Below are 13,685 nucleotides of genomic sequence, written 5' to 3'. Positions count from 1 at the left end.
AGCAACTTTCTAATTTACTCCTATTATCAAATTTTCTTCATTCTCTTGGTATTTTTATTTGAAATGCAAGAATGTAAGTTTAGATGCCGGCCCATTTTTGGTGAACAACCTGGGTTGTCCTTGCTGATTGGTGGATAAATCTATCCACCAATAAAAAAGTGCTGTCCAGAGTACTGAAACAAAAAAAGCTTAGATGCATTCTTTTTCAAATAATGATAGCAAGAGAACGAAGAAAAATTGATAATAGGAGTAAATTAGAAAGTTGCTTAAAATTGCATGCTCTTTTTGAATTACAAAAGAAAAAATTTGGGTACAGTGTCCCTTTAAATATGATTTAGCAGTTCTCAAACTGTAAACCACGAAAACATTTCATTGCAATAATGTACCTGCAAAAATGTTGTGCTTTCAAATATGATTGCTCCTTCATGACTGGGCTTTCTAAAGGAACTGCGCCTTCGTCATCGGGCTTTCAAATGGGGATGCACCTTTGTAACTGGGATTTCTATAATGTAGCTGCAAAAAACTCTAAACCGCACTGTTGTGAAGGGTTTTGTTTTTGCGGTCACCAAGGCACTGTTCCTTTTGAAAGCGCAGTCACAAAGGCGCTATTCCGGTTAAACTCCTATTTATGAAGACACCTATACTGAAAGTGACAATCATAACAATGAGATTGTGAATTAGAAACAAACATTTACAGAAAGTCATTGCTACACACAATTTCTTGATGTTGGGGTCCTGCTTCCTGTTTTCTGACTTTTCCTGATGCTCCCCTTAGCTGTACAGTATATCGCATATTAAATACATATGTACATTTGTGTCTTTTCCATTGCAGATCGACTATACAATATTGGTGAATAGAGTTTTAATGGATCTAGACTATATCTACAAATACACCTCTAAAATGTCATATGTGACCATTCTATAGTGTCTTGCAAATGTGCAGCAACAATAGATTGGAATACTTGATATCAAAAAAGGCTAATTTGGGACTTAAAGGGACAGTCAAGTCCAAAAAAAACTTTTATTATTTGAATAGGGAATGTAATTTTAATCAACTTTCCAATTCACTTTTATCACCAATTTTGCTTTGTTCTATTGGTATTCTTAGTTGAAAGCTAAACCTAGGATGGTCATAATTTCTAGCTAATTTCTTAGACCCGGAAGACTGCCTCTAATCTAAATGCATTTTTGACCACTAGATGGCATTAATTCATGTGTTTCATATAGATAACATTGAGATCATGCACGTGAAATTACCCTGGATGAGCACTGATTGGCTAAAATGCAAGTCTGTCAAAATAACTGAAATAAGGGGGCAGTTTGCAGAGGCATAAACACAAGGTAATAACTGAGGTAAAAAGTATATTAATATAACTGTGTTGGTTGTGCAAAACTGTGGAATGGGTAATAAAGGGATTATCTTTCTTTTCTTCTGTTATGTGTGATCAGTCCACGGGTCATCATTACTTCTGGGATATTATCTGCTCCCCTACAGGAAGTGCAAGAGGATTCACCCAGCAGAGTTGCTATATAGCTCCTCCCCTCTACGTCACCTCCAGTCATTCTCTTGCACCCAAAGACTAGATAGGAGGTGTGAGAGGACTATGGTGATTATACTTAGTTTTTAGAACTTCAATCAAAAGTTTGTTATTTTACAATAGCACCGGAGCGTGTTATTACCTCTCTGGCAGAGTTTGAAGAAGAATCTACCAGAGTTTTTCTTATGATTTTAACCGGAGTAGTTAAGATCATATTGCTGTTTCTCGGCCATCTGAGGGAGGTAAAAACTTCAGATCAGGGGACAGCGGGCAGTTGAATCTGCATTGAGGTATGTAGCAGTTTTTATTTTCTGAATGGAATTGATGAAAAAATCCTGCCATACCGTTATAATGAACATGTATGTATGCTCTACATTTTAGTATTCTGGGGATGGTATTTCACCGGAATTACTCTGTAAAAGTACATTAAACCTTCTATTAGGTATTTTTCATGTTAAACGTTTTTGCTGGAATGTAGAATCGTTTGCATTAATGAGGTACTGAGTGAATAAATATTTGGGCATTATTTTTCCACTTGGCAGTTTGCTTGTTTTAATTATGACAGTTTCGTTTCTCTCTCACTGCTGTGTGTGAGAGGGAGGGGCCGTTTTTGGCGCTCTTTGCTACGCATCAAAAATTTCCAGTCAGTTACTCTTGTATTTTCTGCATGATCCGGTTCATCTCTAACAGAACTCAGGGGTCTTCAAACTTCTTTGAAGGGAGGTAGATTCTCTCAGCAGAGCTGTGAGACTTATATAGTGACTGTGATTTAAAACGTTGCTCTGTAATTTTTATGTTTAAAATTTAATTAGTGTTATTTTACTAATGGGAACAAACCTTTGCTAAAAAGTTGTGTTGTTTGTAAAGAGTGATGCTATAACTGTTTTTCAGTTCATTATTTCAACTGTCATTTAATCGTTTAGTGCTTCTTGAGGCACAGTACGTTTTTGTTAAATAAAATTGTAACCGAGTTGCATGTTTATTGCTAGTGTGTTAAACATGTCTGATTCAGAGGAAGATGCCTGTGTCATTTGTTCCAATGCCAAGGTGGAGCCCAATAGAAATTTATGTACTAACTGTATTGATGCTACTTTAAATAAAAGCCAATCTGTACAAATTGAACAAATTTCACCAAACAGCGAGGGGAGAGTTATGCCGACTAACTCGCCTCACGTGTCAGTACCTGCATCTCCCGCCCGGGAGGTGCGTGATATTATGGCGCCTAGTACATCTGGGCAGCCATTACAGATAACATTACAAGATATGGCTACTGTTATGACTGAAGTTTTGGCTAAATTACCAGAACTAAGAGGCAAGCGTGATCACTCTGGGGTGAGAACAGAGTGCGCTGATAATTCTAGGGCCATGTCTGATACTGCGTCACAGCTTGCAGAGCATGAGGACGGAGAGCTTCATTCTGTAGGTGACGTTTCTGATCCAAGCAGATTGGATTCAGATATTTCAAATTTTAAATTTAAATTGGAAAACCTCCGTGTATTACTAGGGGAGGTCTTAGCAGCTCTTAACGATTGTAACACTGTTGCAATACCAGAGAAAATGTGTAGGTTGGATAAATACTTTGCGGTACCGGCGAGTACTGACGTTTTTCCTATACCTAAGAGATTAACTGAAATTGTTACTAAGGAGTGGGATAGACCCGGTGTGCCGTTCTCACCCCCTCCAATATTTAGAAAGATGTTTCCAATAGACGCCACCACACGGGACTTATGGCAAACGGTCCCTAAGGTGGAGGGAGCAGTTTCTACTTTAGCTAAGCGTACCACTATCCCGGTGGAGGATAGCTGTGCTTTTTCAGATCCTATGGATAAAAAATTAGAGGGTTACCTTAAGAAAATGTTTGTTCAACAAGGTTTTATATTGCAACCCCTTGCATGCATCGCGCCGATTACGGCTGCGGCAGCATTTTGGATTGAGTCTCTGGAAGAGAACCTTAGTTCAGCTACGCTGGACGACATTACGGACAGGCTTAGAGTCCTTAAACTAGCTAATTCATTCATTTCGGAGGCCGTAGTACATTTAACCAAACTTACGGCTAAGAATTCAGGATTCGCCATTCAGGCACGTAGGGCGCTGTGGCTAAAATCCTGGTCGGCTGATGTAACTTCTAAGTCCAAATTACTTAATATACCTTTCAAGGGGCAAACTTTATTTGGGCCCGGTTTGAAAGAAATTATTGCTGACATTACAGGAGGTAAGGGCCACGCTCTACCTCAAGACAAAGCCAAAGCTAAGGCTAGACAGTCTAATTTTCGTCCCTTTCGGAATTTCAAACAGGAACAGCATCAACTTCCACTGCACCAAAACAGGAAGGAGCTGTTGCTCGTTACAGACAAGGCTGGAAACCTAACCAGTCCTGGAATAAGGGCAAGCAGGCCAGGAAACCTGCTGCTGCCCCTAAGACAGCATGAACCGAGGGCCCCCGATCCGGGACCGGATCTAGTGGGGGGCAGACTCTCTCTCTTCGCCCAGGCTTGGGCAAGAGATGTCCAGGATCCCTGGGCGCTAGAGATCATATCTCAGGGATACCTTCTAGACTTCAAATTCTCTCCCCCAAGAGGGAGATTTCATCTGTCAAGGTTGTCAACAAACCAAATAAAGAAAGACGCGTTTCTACGCTGTGTACAAGATCTATTATTAATGGGAGTGATCCATCCGGTTCCGCGGTCGGAACAAGGACAAGGGTTTTACTCAAACCTGTTTGTGGTTCCCAAAAAAGAGGGAACTTTCAGGCCAATCTTGGATTTAAAGATCCTAAACAAATTCCTAAGAGTTCCATCGTTCAAAATGGAAACTATTCGGACAATCTTACCCATGATCCAAGAGGGTCAGTACATGACCACAGTGGATTTAAAGGATGCTTACCTTCACATACCGATTCACAAAGATCATTACCGGTATCTAAGGTTTGCCTTCTTAAACAGGCATTACCAGTTTGTAGCCCTTCCATTCGGATTGGCTACGGCTCCAAGAATCTTCACAAAGGTTCTGGGTGCCCTTCTGGCGGTACTAAGACCGCGAGGAATTTCGGTAGCTCCGTACCTAGACGACATTCTGATACAAGCTTCAAGCTTTCAAACTGCCAAGTCTCATACAGAGTTAGTTCTGGCATTTCTAAGGTCGCATGGATGGAAAGTGAACGAAAAGAAGAGTTCTCTCTTTCCTCTCACAAGAGTTCCATTCTTGGGGACTCTTATAGATTCTGTAGAAATGAAGATTTATCTGACAGAAGACAGATTAACAAAGCTTCTAAATGCATGCCGTGTCCTTCATTCCATTCAACTCCCGTCAGTAGCTCAATGCATGGAGGTGATCGGCTTAATGGTAGCAGCAATGGACATAGTACCCTTTGCACGCCTACATCTCAGACCGCTGCAATTGTGTATGCTGAGTCAGTGGAATGGGGATTACTCAGATTTGTCCCCCACTCTGAATCTGGATCAAGAGACCAGAAACTCTCTTCTATGGTGGCTTTCTCGGCCACATCTGTCCAGGGGGATGCCATTCAGCAGGCCGGACTGGACAATTGTAACAACAGACGCCAGCCTACTAGGTTGGGGCGCTGTCTGGAATTCTCTGAAGGCTCAGGGACAATGGAGTCAGGAGGAAAGTCTCCTGCCAATAAACATTCTGGAATTGAGAGCAGTTCTCAATGCCCTTCTAGCTTGGCCCCAGTTAAAAACTCGGGGGTTCATCAGGTTTCAGTCGGACAACATCACGACTGTAGCTTACATCAACCATCAGGGAGGGACAAGAAGCTCCCTAGCAATGATGGAAGTATCAAAGATATTTCGCTGGGCAGAGTCTCACTCTTGCCACCTGTCAGCAATCCACATCCCGGGAGTAGAGAACTGGGAGGCGGATTTCTTGAGTCGCCAGACTTTTCATCCGGGGGAGTGGGAACTTCATCCGGAGGTCTTTGCCCAAATACTTCGACGTTGGGGCAAACCAGATATAGATCTCATGGCGTCTCGCCAGAACGCCAAACTTCCTCGCTACGGATCCAGATCCAGGGATCCGGGAGCGGTTCTGATAGATGCTTTGACAGCACCTTGAAACTTCAGGATGGCTTATGTGTTTCCACCCTTCCCGCTGCTTCCTCGATTGATTGCCAAAATCAAACAGGAGAGAGCATCAGTGATTCTAATAGCACCTGCATGGCCACGCAGGACTTGGTATGCAGATCTAGTGGACATGTCATCCTGTCCGCCTTGGTCTCTACCTCTAAGACAGGACCTTCTGATACAGGGTCCATTCAAACATCAAAATCTAACTTCTCTGAAGCTGACTGCTTGGAAATTGAACGCTTGATTTTATCAAAACGTGGTTTTTCTGAGTCGGTTATTGATACCCTGATACAGGCTAGGAAGCCTGTTACCAGAAAGATTTACCATAAAATATGGCGTAAATACCTATACTGGTGTGAATCCAAAGATTACTCCTGGAGTAAGGTTAGGATTCCTAGGATATTGTCCTTTCTACAAGAAGGTTTAGAAAAGGGTTTATCGGCTAGCTCATTAAAGGGACAGATCTCAGCTCTGTCCATCTTGTTACACAAGCGTCTGTCAGAAAATCCAGACGTCCAGGCATTTTGTCAGGCTTTAGCTAGGATCAAACCTGTGTTTAAAACTGTTGCTCCGCCATGGAGTTTAAACTTAGTTCTTAACGTTTTACAGGGTGTTCCGTTCGAACCCCTTCATTCCATTGATATAAAATTGTTATCTTGGAAAGTTCTATTTTTAATGGCTATTTCCTCGGCTCGAAGAGTCTCTGAATTATCAGCCTTACATTGTGATTCTCCTTATCTGATCTTTCACTCAGACAAGGTAGTTCTGCGTACTAAACCTGGGTTCTTACCTAAGGTAGTCACTAACAGGAATATCAATCAAGAGATTGTTGTTCCATCCTTGTGTCCAAATCCTTCTTCAAAGAAGGAACGTCTTCTACACAATCTGGATGTAGTTCGTGCCCTCAAGTTCTACTTGCAGGCAACTAAGGATTTTCGACAAACGTCTTCCCTGTTTGTCGTGTACTCTGGTCAGAGGAGAGGTCATAAGGCTTCGGCTACCTCTCTCTCCTTCTGGCTTCGTAGCATAATTCGTTTAGCCTATGAGACTGCTGGACAGCAGCCTCCTGAAAGAATTACAGCTCACTCTACTAGAGCTGTGGCTTCCACTTGGGCCTTTAAGAATGAGGCCTCTGTTGAACAGATTTGCAAGGCTGCAACTTGGTCTTCGCTTCATACTTTTTCCAAATTTTACAAATTTGACACTTTTGCTTCTTCGGAGGCGATTTTTGGGAGAAAGGTTCTTCAGGCAGTGGTTCCTTCTGTATAATGAGCCTGCCTATCCCTCCCGTCATCCGTGTACTTTTGCTTTGGTATTGGTATCCCAGAAGTAATGATGACCCGTGGACTGATCACACATAACAGAAGAAAACATAATTTATGCTTACCTGATAAATTCCTTTCTTCTGTTGTGTGATCAGTCCACGGCCCGCCCTGTTTTTTAAGGCAGGTAAATATTTTTTAAATTATAATCCAGTCACCACTACACCCTTGGCTTCTCCTTTCTCGTTGGTCTTTGGTCGAATGACTGGAGGTGACGTAGAGGGGAGGAGCTATATAGCAACTCTGCTGGGTGAATCCTCTTGCACTTCCTGTAGGGGAGCAGATAATATCCCAGAAGTAATGATGACCCGTGGACTGATCACACAACAGAAGAAAGGAATTTATCAGGTAAGCATAAATTATGTTTTTAAACAACAAAAATTCTGGTGTTGACTGTCCCTTTAAGGTGTGGAATTCAATAAGTGCAAAATGGTCTCAAAAACCTGTTGAAAAGTACTGAAGAAAAATGTATTGTAATCACTAAGAACTTTTAGGTTCTATGTTAATAATAAGTCTTTTTTTTTTTTCTGGGCGCGGAACATGAGTTCCCAGCCCTGAGAAACAACTAAAAACCCACTAATTACGATGAAACTGCCAATTAGATTGAAATCGACTCCTTAGTACCTTAAAAAGTCTATACATGTCATCTTTATATCATCTGGAAATGTCTGATGATTGCCAAATAACAGTTAAATGCACTTTACAATTTACAAACTGATCATATTTATTTTAAAGCGTTCTTAAGTAAATGCTAAAGAAAAAAATACATAAAAACAACAAACACCAATGATTTATATAGATATATAGAAATAAATCAATCCTACATAAAGTTTAAAGGGACATTCCATTCAAAACTGAAATACACATAGATGAATTACATCTTTCAATAGAACATATTTGCAATGTACATGTATTGTCAAAAATGCTTCTAGTAAAAGTTATCACTGTTTTAGTGTTGTGAAACAATGCAATATATTCTCAGTGCACTAGCATTTTAAATACTGCAACTGCTCAGAGTGCCAGTGGGGCTTGTATCATGTCAGTAATTAATAAAATGAGTCATTACCAGATGGTACGAGCACCTTAGGTTCTCTGAGCACGTGCTGTGTTTAACATGCTGGTGCACGGTGGACCACTAAATACAGTAGGATTATATAATTTAAAGTGCTTTTAGAGCTTTTATAGGCGCAAAAAAGTAAAAAATACATTTTCATAAATTAAATCCTTGGCTCTTTAAAATCCAATAAATGTATGTTTCTCCAACATAGGTGTGTCCGGTCCACGGCGTCATCCTTACTTGTGGGATATTCTCCTCCCCAACAGGAAATGGCAAAGAGCCCAGCAAAGCTGGTCACATGATCCCTCCTAGGCTCCGCCTTCCCCAGTCATTCTCTTTGCCGTTGTACAGGCAACATCTCCACGGAGATGGCTTAGAGTTTTTTAGTGTTTAACTGTAGTTTTTATTATTCAATCAAGAGTTTGTTATTTTAAAATAGTGCTGGTATGTACTATTTACTCTGAAACAGAAAAGAGATGAAGATTTCTGTTTGTAAGAGGAAAATGATTTTAGCAACCGTTACTAAAATCGATGGCTGTTTCCACACAGGACTGTTGAGAGGAATTAACTTCAGTTGGGGGAAACAGGGAGCAGACTTTTGCTGCTTGAGGTATGACACATTTCTAACAAGACGATGTAATGCTGGAAGCTGTCATTTTCCCTATGGGATCCGGTAAGCCATTTTTATTACATGAAGAGAAAAAAGGGCTTCACAAGGGCTTTTAAGACTGTAGACATTTTCTGGGCTAAAACGATTTATATATAAGCATATTTTATACTCCATAGCCTTGAGGAATTATTTTAATCTTGGGAACTATGTAAAATAACCGGCAGGCACTGTATTGGACACCTTATTCTCTTGGGGCTTTCCCTAATCATAGGCAGAGTCTCATTTTCGCGCCTCTATTGCGCACTTGTTTTTGGGAAGCATGACATGCAGATGCATGTGTGAGGAGCTCTGATACATAGAAAAGACTTTCTGAAGGCGTCATTTGGTATCGTATTCCCCTTTGGGCTTGGTTGGGTCTCAGCAAAGCAGATACCAGGGACTGTAAAGGGGTTAAATATAAAAACGGCTCCGGTTCCGTTATTTTAAGGGTTAAAGCTTCCAAATTTGGTGTGCAATACTTTTAAGGCTTTAAGACACTGTGGTGAAATTTTGGTGAATTTTGAACAATTCCTTCATACTTTTTCACATATGCAGTAATAAAGTGTGTTCAGTTTAAAATTTAAAGTGACAGTAACGGTTTTATTTTAAAACGTTTTTTGTACTTTGTTATCAAGTTTATGCCTGTTTAACATGTCTGAACTACCAGATAGACTGTGTTCTGTATGTGGGGAAGCCAAGGTTCCTTCTCATTTAAATAGATGTGATTTATGTGACACAAAATTTAGAGAAAATGATGCCCAAGATGATTCCTCAAGTGAGGGGAGTAAGCATGGTACTGCATCATCCCCTCCTTCGTCTACACCAGTCTTGCCCACACAGGAGGCCCCTAGTACATCTAGTGCGCCAATACTCCTTACTATGCAACAATTAACGGCTGTAATGGATAATTCTATCAAAAACATTTTAGCCAAAATGCCCACTTATCAGCGAAAGCGCGACTGCTCTGTTTTAGAAAATACTGAAGAGCATGAGGACGCTGATGATATTGGTTCTGAAGTGCCCCTACACCAGTCTGAGGGGGCCAGGGAGGTTTTGTCTGAGGGAGAAATTTCAGATTCAGGGAAAATTTCTCAACAAGCTGAACCTGATGTGATTACATTTAAATTTAAATTGGAACATCTCCGCGCTCTGCTTAAGGAGGTGTTATCTACTCTGGATGATTGTGAGAATTTGGTCATTCCAGAGAAATTATGTAAAATGGACAAGTTCCTAGAGGTCCCGGGGCCCCCCGAAGCTTTTCCTATACCCACGCGGGTGGCGGACATTGTAAATAAAGAATGGGAAAGGCCCGGTATACCTTTCGTCCCTCCCCCCATATTTAAGAAATTGTTTCCTATGGTCGACCCCAGAAAGGACTTATGGCAGACAGTCCCCAAGGTCGAGGGGGGCGGTTTCTACTCTAAACAAACGCACCACTATACCCATAGAAGATAGTTGTGCTTTCAAAGATCCTATGGATAAAAAATTAGAGGGTTTGCTTAAAAAGATGTTTGTTCAGCAAGGTTACCTTCTACAACCAATTTCATGCATTATTCCTGTCACTACAGCAGCGTGTTTCTGGTTCGATGAACTAGAAAAGGCGCTCAATAATAATTCTTCTTCTTATGAGGAGATTATGGACAGAATTCATGCTCTCAAATTGGCTAATTCTTTCACCCTAGACGCCACTTTGCAATTGGCTAGGTTAGCGGCGAAAAATTCTGGTTTTGCTATTGTGGCGCGCAGAGCGCTTTGGCTAAATTCTTGGTCAGCGGATGCGTCTTCCAAGAACAAATTGCTTAACATTCCTTTCAAGGGGAAAACGCTGTTTGGCCCTGACTTGAAAGAGATTATCTCTGATATCACTGGGGGCAAGGGCCACGCCCTTCCTCAGGATAGGTCTTTCAAAGCCAAAAATAAACCTAATTTTCGTCCCTTTCGCAGAAACGGACCAGCCCCAAGTGCTACGTCCTCTAAGCAAGAGGGTAATACTTCTCAAACCAAGCCAGCCTGGAGGCCAATGCAAGGCTGGAACAAAGGAAAGCAGGCCAAGAAACCTGCCACTGCTACCAAGACAGCATGAGATGTTGGCCCCCGATCCGGGACCGGATCTGGTGGGGGGCAGACTCTCTCTCTTCGCTCAGGCTTGGGCAAGAGATGTTCTGGATCCTTGGGCACTAGAAATAGTCTCCCAAGGTTATCTTCTGGAATTCAAGGGGCTTCCCCCAAGGGGGAGGTTCCACAGGTCTCAATTGTATTCAGACCAATCTTAGATCTCAAGATCCTAAACAAGTTTCTCAAGGTTCCATCGTTCAAAATGGAAACCATTCGAACAATTCTTCCTTCCATCCAGGAAGGTCAATTCATGACCACGGTGGATTTAAAGGATGCGTATCTACATATTCCTATCCACAAGGAACATCATCGGTTCCTAAGGTTCGCATTCCTGGACAAGCATTACCAGTTTGTGGCACTTCCGTTCGGATTAGCCACTGCTCCAAGAATTTTCACAAAGGTACTAGGGTCCCTTCTAGCGGTGCTAAGACCAAGGGGCATTGCAGTAGTACCTTACTTGGACGACATTCTGATTCAAGCGTCGTCCCTTCCACAAGCAAAGGCTCACACGGACATTGTCCTGGCCTTTCTCAGATCTCACGGGTGGAAAGTGAACGTAGAAAAAAGTTCGCTATCTCCGTCAACAAGGGTTCCCTTCTTGGGAACAATAATAGACTCCTTAGAAATGAGGATTTTTCTGACAGAGGCCAGAAAATCAAAACTTCTAAACTCTTGTCAAATACTTCATTCTGTTCCTCTTCCTTCCATAGCGCAGTGCATGGAAGTAATAGGTTTGATGGTAGCGGCAATGGACATAGTTCCTTTTGCGCGAATTCATCTAAGACCATTACAACTGTGCATGCTCAGTCAGTGGAATGGGGACTATACAGACTTGTCTCCGACGATACAAGTAGATCAGAGGACCAGAGATTCACTCCGTTGGTGGCTGTCCCTGGACAACCTGTCACAGGGGATGAGCTTCCGCAGACCAGAGTGGGTCATTGTCACGACCGACGCCAGTCTGGTGGGCTGGGGCGCGGTCTGGGGACCCCTGAAAGCTCAGGGTCTTTGGTCTCGGGAAGAATCTCTTCTCCCGATAAATATTCTGGAACTGAGAGCGATATTCAATGCTCTCAAGGCTTGGCCTCAGCTAGCAAAGGCCAAGTTCATACGGTTTCAATCAGACAACATGACGACTGTTGCGTACATCAACCATCAGGGGGGAACAAGGAGTTCCCTGGCGATGGAAGAAGTGACCAAAATCATTCAATGGGCGGAGACTCACTCCTGCCACTTGTCTGCAATCCACATCCCAGGAGTGGAAAATTGGGAAGCGGATTTTCTGAGTCGTCAGACATTTCATCCGGGGGAGTGGGAACTCCATCCGGAAATCTTTGCCCAAATTACTCAATTGTGGGGCATTCCAGACATGGATCTGATGGCCTCTCGTCAGAACTTCAAGGTTCCTTGCTACGGGTCCAGATCCAGGGATCCCAAGGCGACTCTAGTAGATGCACTAGTAGCACCTTGGACCTTCAAACTAGCTTACGTATTCCCGCCGTTTCCTCTCATCCCCAGGCTGGTAGCCAGGATCAATCAGGAGAGGGCATCGGTGATCTTGATAGCTCCTGCGTGGCCACGCAGGACTTGGTATGCAGACCTGGTGAAAATGTCATCGGCTCCACCATGGAAGCTACCTTTGAGACGAGACCTTCTTGTTCAAGGTCCGTTCGAACATCCGAATCTGGTCTCACTCCAACTGACTGCTTGGAGATTGAACGCTTGATCTTATCAAAGCGAGGGTTCTCAGATTCTGTCATTGATACTCTTGTTCAGGCCAGAAAGCCTGTAACTAGAAAAATCTACCACAAAATATGGAAAAAATATATCTGTTGGTGTGAGTCTAAAGGATTCCCTTGGGACAAGGTAAAAATTCCTAAGATTCTATCCTTTCTTCAAGAAGGTTTGGAGAAAGGATTGTCTGCAAGTTCTTTGAAGGGACAGATTTCTGCCTTGTCTGTGTTACTTCACAAAAAGCTGGCAGCTGTGCCAGATGTTCAAGCCTTTGTTCAGGCTCTGGTTAGAATCAAGCCTGTTTACAAACATTTGACTCCTCCTTGGAGTCTCAATTTAGTTCTTTCAGTTCTTCAGGGGGTTCCGTTTGAACCCTTACATTCCGTTGATATTAAGTTATTATCTTGGAAAGTTTTGTTTTTGGTTGCAATTTCTTCTGCTGGAAGAGTTTCAGAATTATCTGCTCTGCAGTGTTCTCCTCCTTATCTGGTGTTCCATGCAGATAAGGTGGTTTTACGTACTAAACCTGGTTTTCTTCCGAAAGTTGTTTCTAACAAAAACATTAACCAGGAGATAGTCGTGCCTTCTTTGTGTCCGAATCCAGTTTCAAAGAAGGAACGTTTGTTGCACAATTTGGATGTAGTTCGTGCTCTAAAATTCTATTTAGATGCTACAAAGGATTTTAGACAAACATCTTCTTTGTTTGTTGTTTATTCTGGTAAAAGGAGAGGTCAAAAAGCAACTTCTACCTCTCTCTCTTTTTGGATTAAAAGCATCATCAGATTGGCTTACGAGACTGCCGGACGGCAGCCTCCTGAAAGAATCACAGCTCATTCTACTAGGGCTGTGGCTTCCACATGGGCCTTCAAGAACGAGGCTTCTGTTGATCAGATATGTAAGGCAGCGACTTGGTCTTCACTGCACACTTTTACTAAATTTTACAAATTTGATACTTTTGCTTCTTCTGAGGCTATTTTTGGGAGAAAGGTTTTGCAAGCCGTGGTGCCTTCCATCTAGGTGACCTGATTTGCTCCCTCCCTTCATCCGTGTCCTAAAGCTTTGGTATTGGTTCCCACAAGTAAGGATGACGCCGTGGACCGGACACACCTATGTTGGAGAAAACAGAATTTATGTTTACCTGATAAATTACTTTCTCCAACGGTGTGTCCGGTCCACGGCCCGCCC

The 13,685-nt window shown here is 42.3% G+C and overlaps 1 protein-coding gene across 6 annotated transcripts in view; it reads left to right on the top strand.

Annotated features, from left to right (window-relative positions):
* The window catches only part of MAP3K4 (mitogen-activated protein kinase kinase kinase 4), a 481,171-nt gene that overhangs the window by 104,930 nt on the left and 362,556 nt on the right, over positions 1 to 13,685 (top strand). The window contains exon 1 of one of the 6 annotated variants that reach the window (XM_053710935.1): positions 1,321 to 1,341. The exons of the other annotated variants lie outside the window; for them this stretch is intronic. The gene's annotated coding sequence lies outside the window, so the exon portion shown is untranslated. Of the gene's footprint in view, positions 1 to 1,320; positions 1,342 to 13,685 lie in introns of those variants that run through there. 6 annotated transcript variants of the gene reach the window in all.

The sequence above is a fragment of the Bombina bombina genome, chromosome 4 (genome assembly GCF_027579735.1).
Source record: "Bombina bombina isolate aBomBom1 chromosome 4, aBomBom1.pri, whole genome shotgun sequence".
Lineage (NCBI taxonomy): Eukaryota > Metazoa > Chordata > Amphibia > Anura > Bombinatoridae > Bombina > Bombina bombina.
This window is presented reverse-complemented; position numbering and strand designations above follow the sequence as displayed.